Source organism: Dreissena polymorpha, chromosome 12 (assembly GCF_020536995.1).
Source record: "Dreissena polymorpha isolate Duluth1 chromosome 12, UMN_Dpol_1.0, whole genome shotgun sequence".
Lineage (NCBI taxonomy): Eukaryota > Metazoa > Mollusca > Bivalvia > Myida > Dreissenidae > Dreissena > Dreissena polymorpha.
The window spans coordinates 1,347,987-1,358,598 of record NC_068366.1 but is presented as its reverse complement, the minus strand read 5'-3'; the positions used below and the strand labels follow the sequence as shown (position 1 = coordinate 1,358,598).

General features: G+C 38.6%; 1 long non-coding RNA gene across 1 annotated transcript; it reads left to right on the top strand.

Annotated features, from left to right (window-relative positions):
• The first annotated feature begins 384 nt into the window (after positions 1 to 384).
• On the top strand, positions 385 to 987 carry LOC127853140 (uncharacterized). Its single transcript, XR_008036500.1, has 3 exons — positions 385 to 522; positions 601 to 688; positions 845 to 987. It is a non-coding gene; the product is annotated as an uncharacterized LOC127853140 (long non-coding RNA).
• Positions 988 to 10,612: the final 9,625 nt, after the last annotated feature.

Here is a 10,612-nt window from a genome sequence, read left to right as displayed (position 1 = left end):
CGTTGTGTTAAGTCATTGAAACTTTTTAATTGTTGTATGTTGTGTCATCAGTAACAGTGTTTATGCAACAGACAATTTGTTGTATTCATGGTTATCATGGAACCTTGGAAAAGACTAAAGTTAGTGTGCATATATGTAACATTATTGTTTAGTTTTTTTAATTAGCTAAACTTTTCTGTACATTAAACTTTCTTGAAGAAATTTTGGTGAAATAATTCCATAACTTTCCAACAACATATTCTGTGTACATCTTATTTAATGTTAATGTTCCAACACATGAACTAACACGTGTTAATAAACAAACATAAAGGCATTTAACCGAAATTGCTTCTATAACAAAAATGTGGTTTAAAGTATCTTTGTCTGATTTCAGGGTCAGTGCTGGTGGAAAAAAGATGGAGTGGTTCTTGCTTGAACTGAGACTGATCCTTCAGTTGACCCTTCAGTTGACTCGATAATTAGAGCCATAGTCACTGAAAGAAGATGGAGTGGTTCTTGCTTGAACTGAGACTGACCCTTCAGGTGACCCGTCAGTTGACTCGATAATTAGAGCCAAAGAAGATGGAGTGGTTCTTGCTTGAACTGAGACTGATCCTTCAGTTGACCCTTCAGTTGACTCGATAATTAGAGCCATAGTCACTGAAAGAAGATGGAGTGGTTCTTGCTTGAACTGAGACTGACCCTTCAGGTGACCCGTCAGTTGACTCGATAATTAGAGCCAAAGAAGATGGAGTGGTTCTTGCTTGAACTGAGACTGACCCTTCAGTTGACCCTTCAGTTGACTCGATAATTAGAGCCAAAGAAGATGGAGTGGTTCTTGTTTGAACTGAGACTGACCCGTCAGTTGACCCTTCAGTTGACTCGATAATTAGAGCCATAGTCACTGCCATCACCCACAAAAAGGACAGAAGGCCTGGAGATGGGATTATCAGACCTACACCAGATCCTGATCCAGAGCAGCTTCAAAGGCAAGCCCTTATGGTACATGTCATAAGTAAAGTGACATCTGCCTTAAAAAGCAGATGGAGGATTAATTGTGTTTAAAAAGCTTCAAAACATGTATTTAGATACGTTTGCGTCAAAACTTATTGTAAAAGTTCATATAGGTGACAGAAATAATTGTAACCAATATTATTGCTATTTATGGGAACATCCTTATAGTGTAAGCAAACACACCTTTCCATATGGAGAGGAAATCCAGGTTCAAATCCTGGTGGGGATCCCATATGAGCAGCAACTTACGTAATGTACATTATACAAGAAATATTATGTGTTTTCATAGTGTGTGGTATTTAATATGCACATTAAAATATATATTATTTTTTAATAATTTTCTCTTATCACACTCGCATACGCAGTAATTTTGTTTTGTTTTACTTCATGTCATGTATCGGAAGTATTAGGGCACCATCATTAGCTTCACACTTTATCAGATGTAAACAACCAAAGCCCATAATTTTGTCCTGGCAAGTTATTATACAAATGTAATTACAGCTGTATAAACTTTTTTACTTTAAAAAGAATGGTTCATCATTGTTTCTACTACAGTTTCAAATAAAAACGTATGTTTTCTTACTTTATTCTTCTAACGTCCGGATATACGGCGAATATCTTTATAAATATACTTCTTAATATATGTTATCAAGATTAATGTCTTCATCCTCCGTTAGGGAAGCGCTGTCTAGCAGAAAGGGTGTATTCATTTAAAAACAATATAAATATATTGGCTAACCGGTTAAAATTATCCGCAACTCTCTCACGAAAAACACCAAAGTGACGCCATCTTGGAAGTAAGTTCCTACTAACCTCACTTAAACGCGGTAAGCTCCAGTGTACGCATGCCCCCCCCCCCCCCATGAATGACAGGTAATTGTGTAATTTTTTAAGGGGGCGGGGACGTTCTCTAAGATGTAAAATCATCATGGTTTTTGGTAATTACAAATAGCTCTACTAACCTCACTTAAACGCGGTAAGCTCCAGTGTACGCATGCCCCCCCCCCATGAATGACAGGTAATTGTGTAATTTTTTAAGGGGGCGGGGACGTTATCTAAGATGTAAAATCATGGTTTTTGGTAATTACAAATAGCTTTTATGAAGAATAAGGTTCATTTACTTGCACACATTTACACCCGCTAGCTCGGAAAACTGAGGGGGTTGAAATCAAAAGTGAGGTTTATTTATTAATTTGTAAAATACAATAAAATATACATAGTTCAATTACCGAAAACAAAAAAAGATAAAAAATAAAGTCATTATCAAACTCTGATTTACTGACAAAACAAAGACGAATTCGTATACATGTATTTACAAATAGGTAAAGGAATCTCAATATTAATTTATTTTTGAAAAGTCATGATATGCCAATGCATGAACATATCTGTTTATCTTTACAACCAATTGCTTTGGATATATGAGAATAAGTACTCAAAATACGTTCGCCCCATGCTTTTTGGGCCATTCATTGAGGCTAATATGTCGATGCAGTAGTAAAGCATGACTAACAATTTGAGTCGCGCTCTGAGAAAACCGGACTTAGCGCATAAAGTGTCGTCCCAGATTAGCCTGTGCAGCCCGCACAGGCTTTTAAAGGAAGTCTCTTCTTCGCGAACGTCGAGTTGAGGCGAAAGTGCCGTCCCTGATTAGCCTGTACGGATTGCACAGGTTAATCTGGGACGAGACGTTACGCACAGGGATTAAACCCCGTTTTCCCAGAGCGAAGCACAATTACCGGATGGCAGATTGTATCGTAATACAATAAACCGAATTTATGGTAATAAATAAGGTAATATAGTAGTCATGTGTACATGTAAACCGGTTTGACATGTTCAAACATTACATGTATTGCTTCAGTCCCGTTCTTGCATGACGATGATTACAGACACAGTATGCATAATTCTGATATTAGATTCAGTTTTAACCGGATTTTCAACCTTCAATCATTTATTTTCACGAGTATTGAGTTTCTGTATATACCGAATAATAGGATGCGCTTGAATCGTTAAATTATCGTTTAAGATTGGAATTTTTAATACAGGCCACGATTTCTTGAGAAAAAATAAGTTTTAACAGAATAATCCATGCTCCTTATCGTCATATACAGTTCACGCATTTCATTTTGTAAGTGACTAAAGCCATGTATTCTTAAATAGGGCTTATGCACGGCCGTTAATCACGCGCGCCACATCTTTTTTTGAGATGCGTTTATAAATGAGCCAATGCTACTTCCGAGGTGGCGCTAAGGCCCGGATGTTTTGAAATTTAACTGATTATTTTACATGGTGATTAGATTTTATATGTGTTTTTTTTCAACATATTTTGCATTGTTTTTAAAAAATCTTCCAATGTAGTGCGATTCAGCGATTATAAATTCATCCAAAGATGTACAGAAACATTCAATCACAACCCATCTGTAAACGCAGCCAATTAAATCGCTCATTATATAAAAAAAAAATTGAACCTGTACGAGTGAATGCGTTCACAAAAACAACGGCTTCTAGCCGATCTAATAGATAAACTTCCTTTTTTTCAAAAATAGATGGAGCCAATGCCAATGAGGTGGCGCCCAGATTAGGAGGTGGCGCCAATTTACATGTATAGCTATTTTAAAGTGAAATATTTTATGTATTGGTTTCTATTACTGTATTTTTAAGTGTGTTTCCTTGACGGTTGAATTCAGTCCCACTAATTCAATTTGTCTAGTGTATAAGGCAAGCTATTTGGTCCTAATCTGGTATTATTTGTGCATCCAATGACAGTTCACACATTAGGACGGATTCACGAGTTATTGACGGTATTTTTGAAGCAGATATACTCGAGATATTAAGTCGACTCGAAACAAATGTTCAACATAGGTTTTAAATGACATGCATTAAAGAGACTGTCGGTATGGAAATTTCTGACTAACATGCGTATAAATAAACGCTGTGATACAATTCACGTCAATATTTATATCAGTTTCTATATTTGGTTGAACGAACTGTTCAATTGTATCTTTAAGACACGTGGAGATAGTATTTACGAATGGATTAAACTTTAGGTAAATATAATCTAATGAAACACGTTTCAAGCCATAACTTGAATAAAATAATTAAGTAAGTATTTGAATTGTTTTGAAATTCATAATTAAGCGTGTCTCAGAAGGACGGCGATCTTGGAAAACGGGGCTCACTGAATCTGCGTAAAGTGTCGTCCCAGACTAGCATGTACACTTCGCACAGGCTAACCAGGGACGCAACTTTCCGCTTGTATGGTACTTTTCGTTTAAAGGAAGTCTACTTTTTAGCGAAAATCCATGTGAGGCGGAAAGTGTCGTCCCTGATTAGCCTGTGCGGACTGAACAGGCTAACTTGGTACAACACTACGCGCATAAGCCCTGCTTTTTTCCAAGAGCGTGGATCGGTCATCAACGAAATTTGATGTGCCACTAATAATAATAGTTTACAGTATTACATGTATGTATAAGAATTGGTTATTGGAAACCATGATGAATGCGACCTTAGGTAAAAGTTGTCTTCAGAAATCCCAAACGCTCAACGCCGCTGGCGACCCTCAGTGGCCTGAATATGACGCCACGAGTATGACGTACCTAGACATCTCCGCAGCGCACGTGACCCTCAAACACCTCTTCCGGGAGCCATTCAGGACCTTCTGGACGAGCGTGGTACCGGAACTGCTCACTGCGACCTCGCAGAACGCGACATCTCCGCTTGTGTGCCCTGAGGAAATTGGTCACATGATTAAAGTAAACTTAGTCTCGGCTGAAAACATCATCATCGCTCTCTCCATAGTCTCCATTTGTCTGCTATACGCATGCGTGTTGCTCGTCTGTTTATCGGTAGCGAGGGAGCCGACATTGTATAGCAACAGCAAGTACGCGGTGATGAAGACCCCAAACTTGAGCGAGACCCCCTCTATTTCCGGCCCGAGCGACAGCTGAGTCATCATGGTTCCTGTTTAATAGCGCAGAAAATTTGAAGCAAACCCATTAAACCTCGTCTTAAGAAACTTGGGCTTAATGCATGTTAGTGAAGTGTCGTCCCAGATTAGCCTGTCCAGACCGCATGTGTGTAAAGTGTCGTCCCAGATTAGCCTGTCCAGACCGCATGTGAGTAAAGTGTCGTCCCAGATTAGCCTGTCCAGACCGCATGTGAGTGAAGTGTCGTCCCAGATTAGCCTGTCCAGTCCGCATGTGAGTAAAGTGTCGTCCCAGATTAGCCTGTCCAGTCCGCATGTGAGTAAAGTGTCGTCAATGATTAGCCTGTCCAGACCGCATGTGAGTAAAGTGTCGTCCCAGATTAGCCTGTCCAGACCGCATGTGAGTAAAGTGTCGTCCCAGATTAGCCTGTCCAGTCTGCATGTGAGTAAAGTGTCGTCCCAGATTAGCCTGTCTAGACCGCACAGGATAACTATGGACAATACTTTCCGTCTAGAGGTCTCCTTTGAACGAAAACTTCCATAAAAGCGGAATGCACAGGCTTATCTGGAATGACACTTTATGCGCATATATTAAGCCCAATTGTCCATGAACGCGGCTCAAATCATAAACTTTTATTTAGTATTAACTGTGTCTGAGCAGGAATCCACTTAATTCAGTCTTAGGCGCGGAAGCCCTCATAAACTTCGAAAGACACACATTTGTATAATATAAATAATAAAGGACTACAAGTGTCGATGTTAAACCCCCACATAACAAACATGTATAGTTGTTCTCATATTAGAGGTAACATAATCAAATGTAGTACTCATGTTGATTGTATTATTTATGGTAAACGCATGCCTTCATTTAAAACAGAAGTTACAGTCCTACTTAAAGCTGAATAACAATCGAACATGTGTGGAGCAGCGCTCTGGGAAAACGGGGCTTAATGCATGTGCGTCAATCGTTATCCGTGATTAGCTTTAGGCTAATCAGGGGCGACTCTTTCCGCCTTAACTGGATTGTCGTTTTAAAGAGACCTCATGTAAACGAAACAGTCCATACAAACGGAAAGTCCTCTGCGGCCTGCACAGGCTATAACGGGATGACTCTTCCCGCGTTTGAATTAAGCCCAGTTTTCTCAGAACGAGGCTAATATCATCTTAAATATCTCGTATCTTACGACGTAATGGCATCTGACATTATTTAAAGTTGAAAACGGTATTCAGTGATCGAATCTAATAAACAACAGACTAATGGTACTGATTTAACTTTGCCTGTACACTCTATTTAATATAAAGCGAACGCTAAATACATTTCGAGAAATGTAATACATGCTGTTAGTCAATTTGGTATTTAACTGCAAATGACAAAATGCTACAAGTAAACCGCTTTCTTTAGTAAGTACAATTACCAAGTAAGGTCAGTTTATAGAAGTGCGTAGTTCTAAAAAAGTATTATTTATTTAAACAATCATTTCCGATATTACCACGCTATTGATGGACATAAGTATGCATGTGGTGTCACAAATATTTCTCACACAGTAACCATAAAATAGACGTTGGAATACATGGTTATGTCGTGTGTGTTTAAGTGTGTACACTAAATAAGAACATGCGCCAAATATAGTTCGTTTTATATATTCAACTCTGTTTACACCGTCCATAGAGATGTCACAGGCTAAAACTTTTTACTTCCGTCGCGACCATGGACCGGTGTCCACTATGTTTCGGAACCTTCCAATGGCCGAAGCCTCTTTTGTGCCTGGACACCATGTTTTTCACGCGCCTCGATGTGTACGTTCTGAGGCATGCGCGCGCATCAGGGACCTCCCATACCCGATGTGTGACTTGGAACAAATGGTACCGGAAGGGGGCGTGTCCAAATTAGACGACAGCCAGCGAATCAAGGTGGAACAGACGCTCGAGCGCGCCCTGGCGGCCGCAGATGGTCACGTGCCGAACGAGATGAGATTGAACTCAAGGCCGCTAAGTGTTTTATTTTAAAAAAATAATCTGATATGTTTGGTTTTTCTATTGATAGTCCAAACAAAACAACGATTCAGATCTGTAGAAATTTAACAAGCTTTAAGATTTTTGAAGTTCTATCTCTGATAGATTTTGCGATTTTCAAAATTCGTGTGGTTGAATAAAGCAATACACAAACATACAGAATTCATGTCAACGCACAGTTCAACCACAGTGTGTGATTCGTTAGACAATAATGGTTGAGTATGGGGAAACTTAACTTAATTCAAGGGCACTCCGTACAGGCTCATCAGGTACGACTCTGTCCGCTTTTATGGAATCTTTCATTTAAAGGAAGTCTCTTCTAAACGAAAATCAAGTTAAGGCGGAAAGTGTTGTCACTGATTAGCCTGTGTTGAATGCACAGGCTAATCGTACAAGACACTTCACGAACATGCGTTAAGTCCAGTTTTCATAAACGCGGTCCATGTATTGCCCAGTGCAATATTTATCATTGATATCATATATAATGAATATCATACTCGAGATTTACATTTCTGTTACTACTTGTGAATAGAATCTTATTAAAGTTGTTTCTAATTATTCTATTATATGGATGTATTTTTTTAAATCATCCTCGGTCACGGGGCAAACTTTACACCTAAATATTTTCCATACCGTACCATAACAAGCACATTATATTAGCGATTTTCGACAGAACCCATACGCTCGTGATTTCGCATGCGCCCGTGTTTCCCATAGCCCAGTGTTTCCAATACGCCAGTGTTTCCCATACACCCGTGTTTCCAATACGCCAGTGTTTCCCATACGCCCTTGTTTCTTTAACCCCTATTACCCAATCGCACGTGTTTCCCTCACCACATTTCCCATATATCCGTATTTTCCAATCACCCATACGATAGTGTAACACAAGTGTTTCTCATACGCCCGTGTTTCCCATACCCCGTGTTTCCAATACGCCCGTTTTTTGCCATAAGCGAGTGTTTCACATACCCCCGTGTTTCCCTCCCCCAGGTGCTTAGTAAAGCAGGACGCCACCCAGCGCTGCGTCGACTGCGCGAAGAACATACGCGGCGCCTGTAGCTCGAACGCACGCCCAGGTCAAGAGGCAAGGCACTTCATCATGACGACTGGTGGGTGGTCGGTTTCACAGTTGAAGATCTTTTCTCCCATGACTGTGCTTATGTACAGGGGAATATAACAGCGGTTAGGTGCTTGCATACCAACTACCGTATTTTTTAATGAGCCGCGCTCTGCGAAAACGGCGCTTAATTCATGTTCGTACATTCTATATCGTCCGTTCAACGCAACACACCATAAAACCGGAAAGTGTCGTCCCTGATTAGCATCTACAGACAGCACAGGCTAATCTGGACGACACTTTACACACATGCATTAAGCCCCGTTGTCCTAGAGGTAGGCGTCATATTTATTCGAACGTATATAGTTTGAATACTATCAGGAGTAAATAAATTTAGTCAAGCATGTACACATGGCTGGATGGTAAACTTGACAAAGATCGGAAGCACGACGTGTTTCTCATGAATACGTGCTTCTTCCGACGGTGCCGAAGCTTGTAAATGTTGAAACCGTAGCTATTGCTATAAGGAATAGTGATAATTTATGGGTTAACTTTTTTACGAAATATTTTGCGGAATATTCGTTGATTTTAAGTAGTTATGTTACTTAAAAATGCTTTGATAATAATTTTATGAAATAATAAAAAAATGAAGGCAATATTAGGCACTGTTTGCACACATTTTATTTAATACATTAAATGTCCATAGAATTAATTATGCTCTTTAAAGCCCGTTAGTAAGCCAATGCTTGAGTGTATATTGTTTGATGAACAATATATTTGCAAGAAGGGTCTCAGCAATGTGAAAAGGATTTTAAAATATTCAATGCTATATTTTAACCACTTCCTTAAATCATAGTCGGATCAAGGACGCGCTAGGAAAGCGGCGAAGACTAAGACGAAACGCACGTGTATTATATACGTCACAATTAATCATTACACAAATCATGTGCAATAACAACCTCAGACATGAAATTTACTTGGAAACAGATTTAACAGAAACTGTGAAGAGAAGTATAAAAAAGGTTTATTTGGAAAATATCATCTTAAATTAAACCATCTGTACAATTAAATAAAAAATAGTCAGTCCTTACAAGTGCAGCGATTTATTGATAATTGAAAAGAGTGAGCACGTTCAAATACAATTTATGGAATATTACAAGATTTAACCTCACATTTACTGTGAAATAATCTGCCGTTTATGATACAAATGTATTTCAGCACTGTATAGTTAGAAGTTCCTCCGAAGGTATAGTGCGTTCTTTTCATTCATAAATAACACATGATTACACATAACATAAATTATACGAGTCGTTAACATATAGAGGGAGGATTATAATGCATATATATATATATATATATTGCATATTCTGTACAAAACAGCACAATATATTGTCTCGTGGAATAGGTTACTTAATAACTGGAAAACATATTATATTAAAAATACTTATTTTAACATAATTCAATGGCATATAAAACTCTCGAAGGGCGAGTGAAATAGAAAACATCAGTGTTCCGTGAGATGCAAAGCACCGGAGACAAAACACACACTCGTATACAATAAACTCTTCACTCGTTTTTCAAATGGAATGTATAGCTACATCATGAAGTTGTATAAATTATTGATAATAATTACACAGTAAAGCGAAAGCTAATTATTTAACATATAAGGGTGTTGTTTACGGTTTTTGCATTTTGTCCAAGCTTCAGTCAAAATCATTTAAAGATTTATATTAGTGAATTGAGCATCGCCACCAAATTTAAAGAACACAAAAAAAACAAACGAGCACATTTAGATTATTCACTTTTCGCGTTTGTAATTCTGTATAGTTTTATAAATTTCCAATTATGAAGCAAATGTAAATTTGTAATGGTGTCTACGTGCTTAGTGTTATGTCACTCTCCTTTCGTCTTGAATCTGTGACAACTTGTTTGATAATTGTCACTTTGATAAAATGGTACTCCAGGAAATAGACATTCGATAGTGATCTTCATACTATTGCTAGGTACCGATTCACATTGTGTAATATCAATACCGTCCTGCTGTTTCATCCAGTTACAAAGTATCCGATCTCATTGGCAGCTATACTACAGTCCAACAATACACAACGCACACACGCGTACCGTGATTTTGACCATTCCACCATTGACTTTACATCTTGAGCGGAAACATCGCTGTCTCGATAAACTACCTTTCTGATCGATTCAGGAAGAGAGGACAGCAGTGTAACCGCAAGATTTGTCCCATATAATATAAGCGTGTGTAGACTAGTCAGGGTTGGAAGAGCTGCACAGAGAAGGTCAATTGATTCAAACCAACTCAGATGTAGACGTGTAATGTTTTTACCAGTGATGGACATTGATTGTAAGATGCGCCCCTCTGATAATGGTGTTGGAAGAGATATAGAACACGAACGCATATAGGTGCAGTCTAAATTACTTAAAACGGTATTTGTTGCACAAAATAAGCTCTTGAGCTTAAGACCCTGTAGGTCTAATTGAAGGTCTGAGTGACTCGTGTCTGTAAGCCGCAGATACGACAATGATTCTCTCGATTGCGAAATAATTTCCTGTACACGATTTAATAACTGTTGAGAATTGGAAAAGTAAAATGCATCCATGCTTGTGAT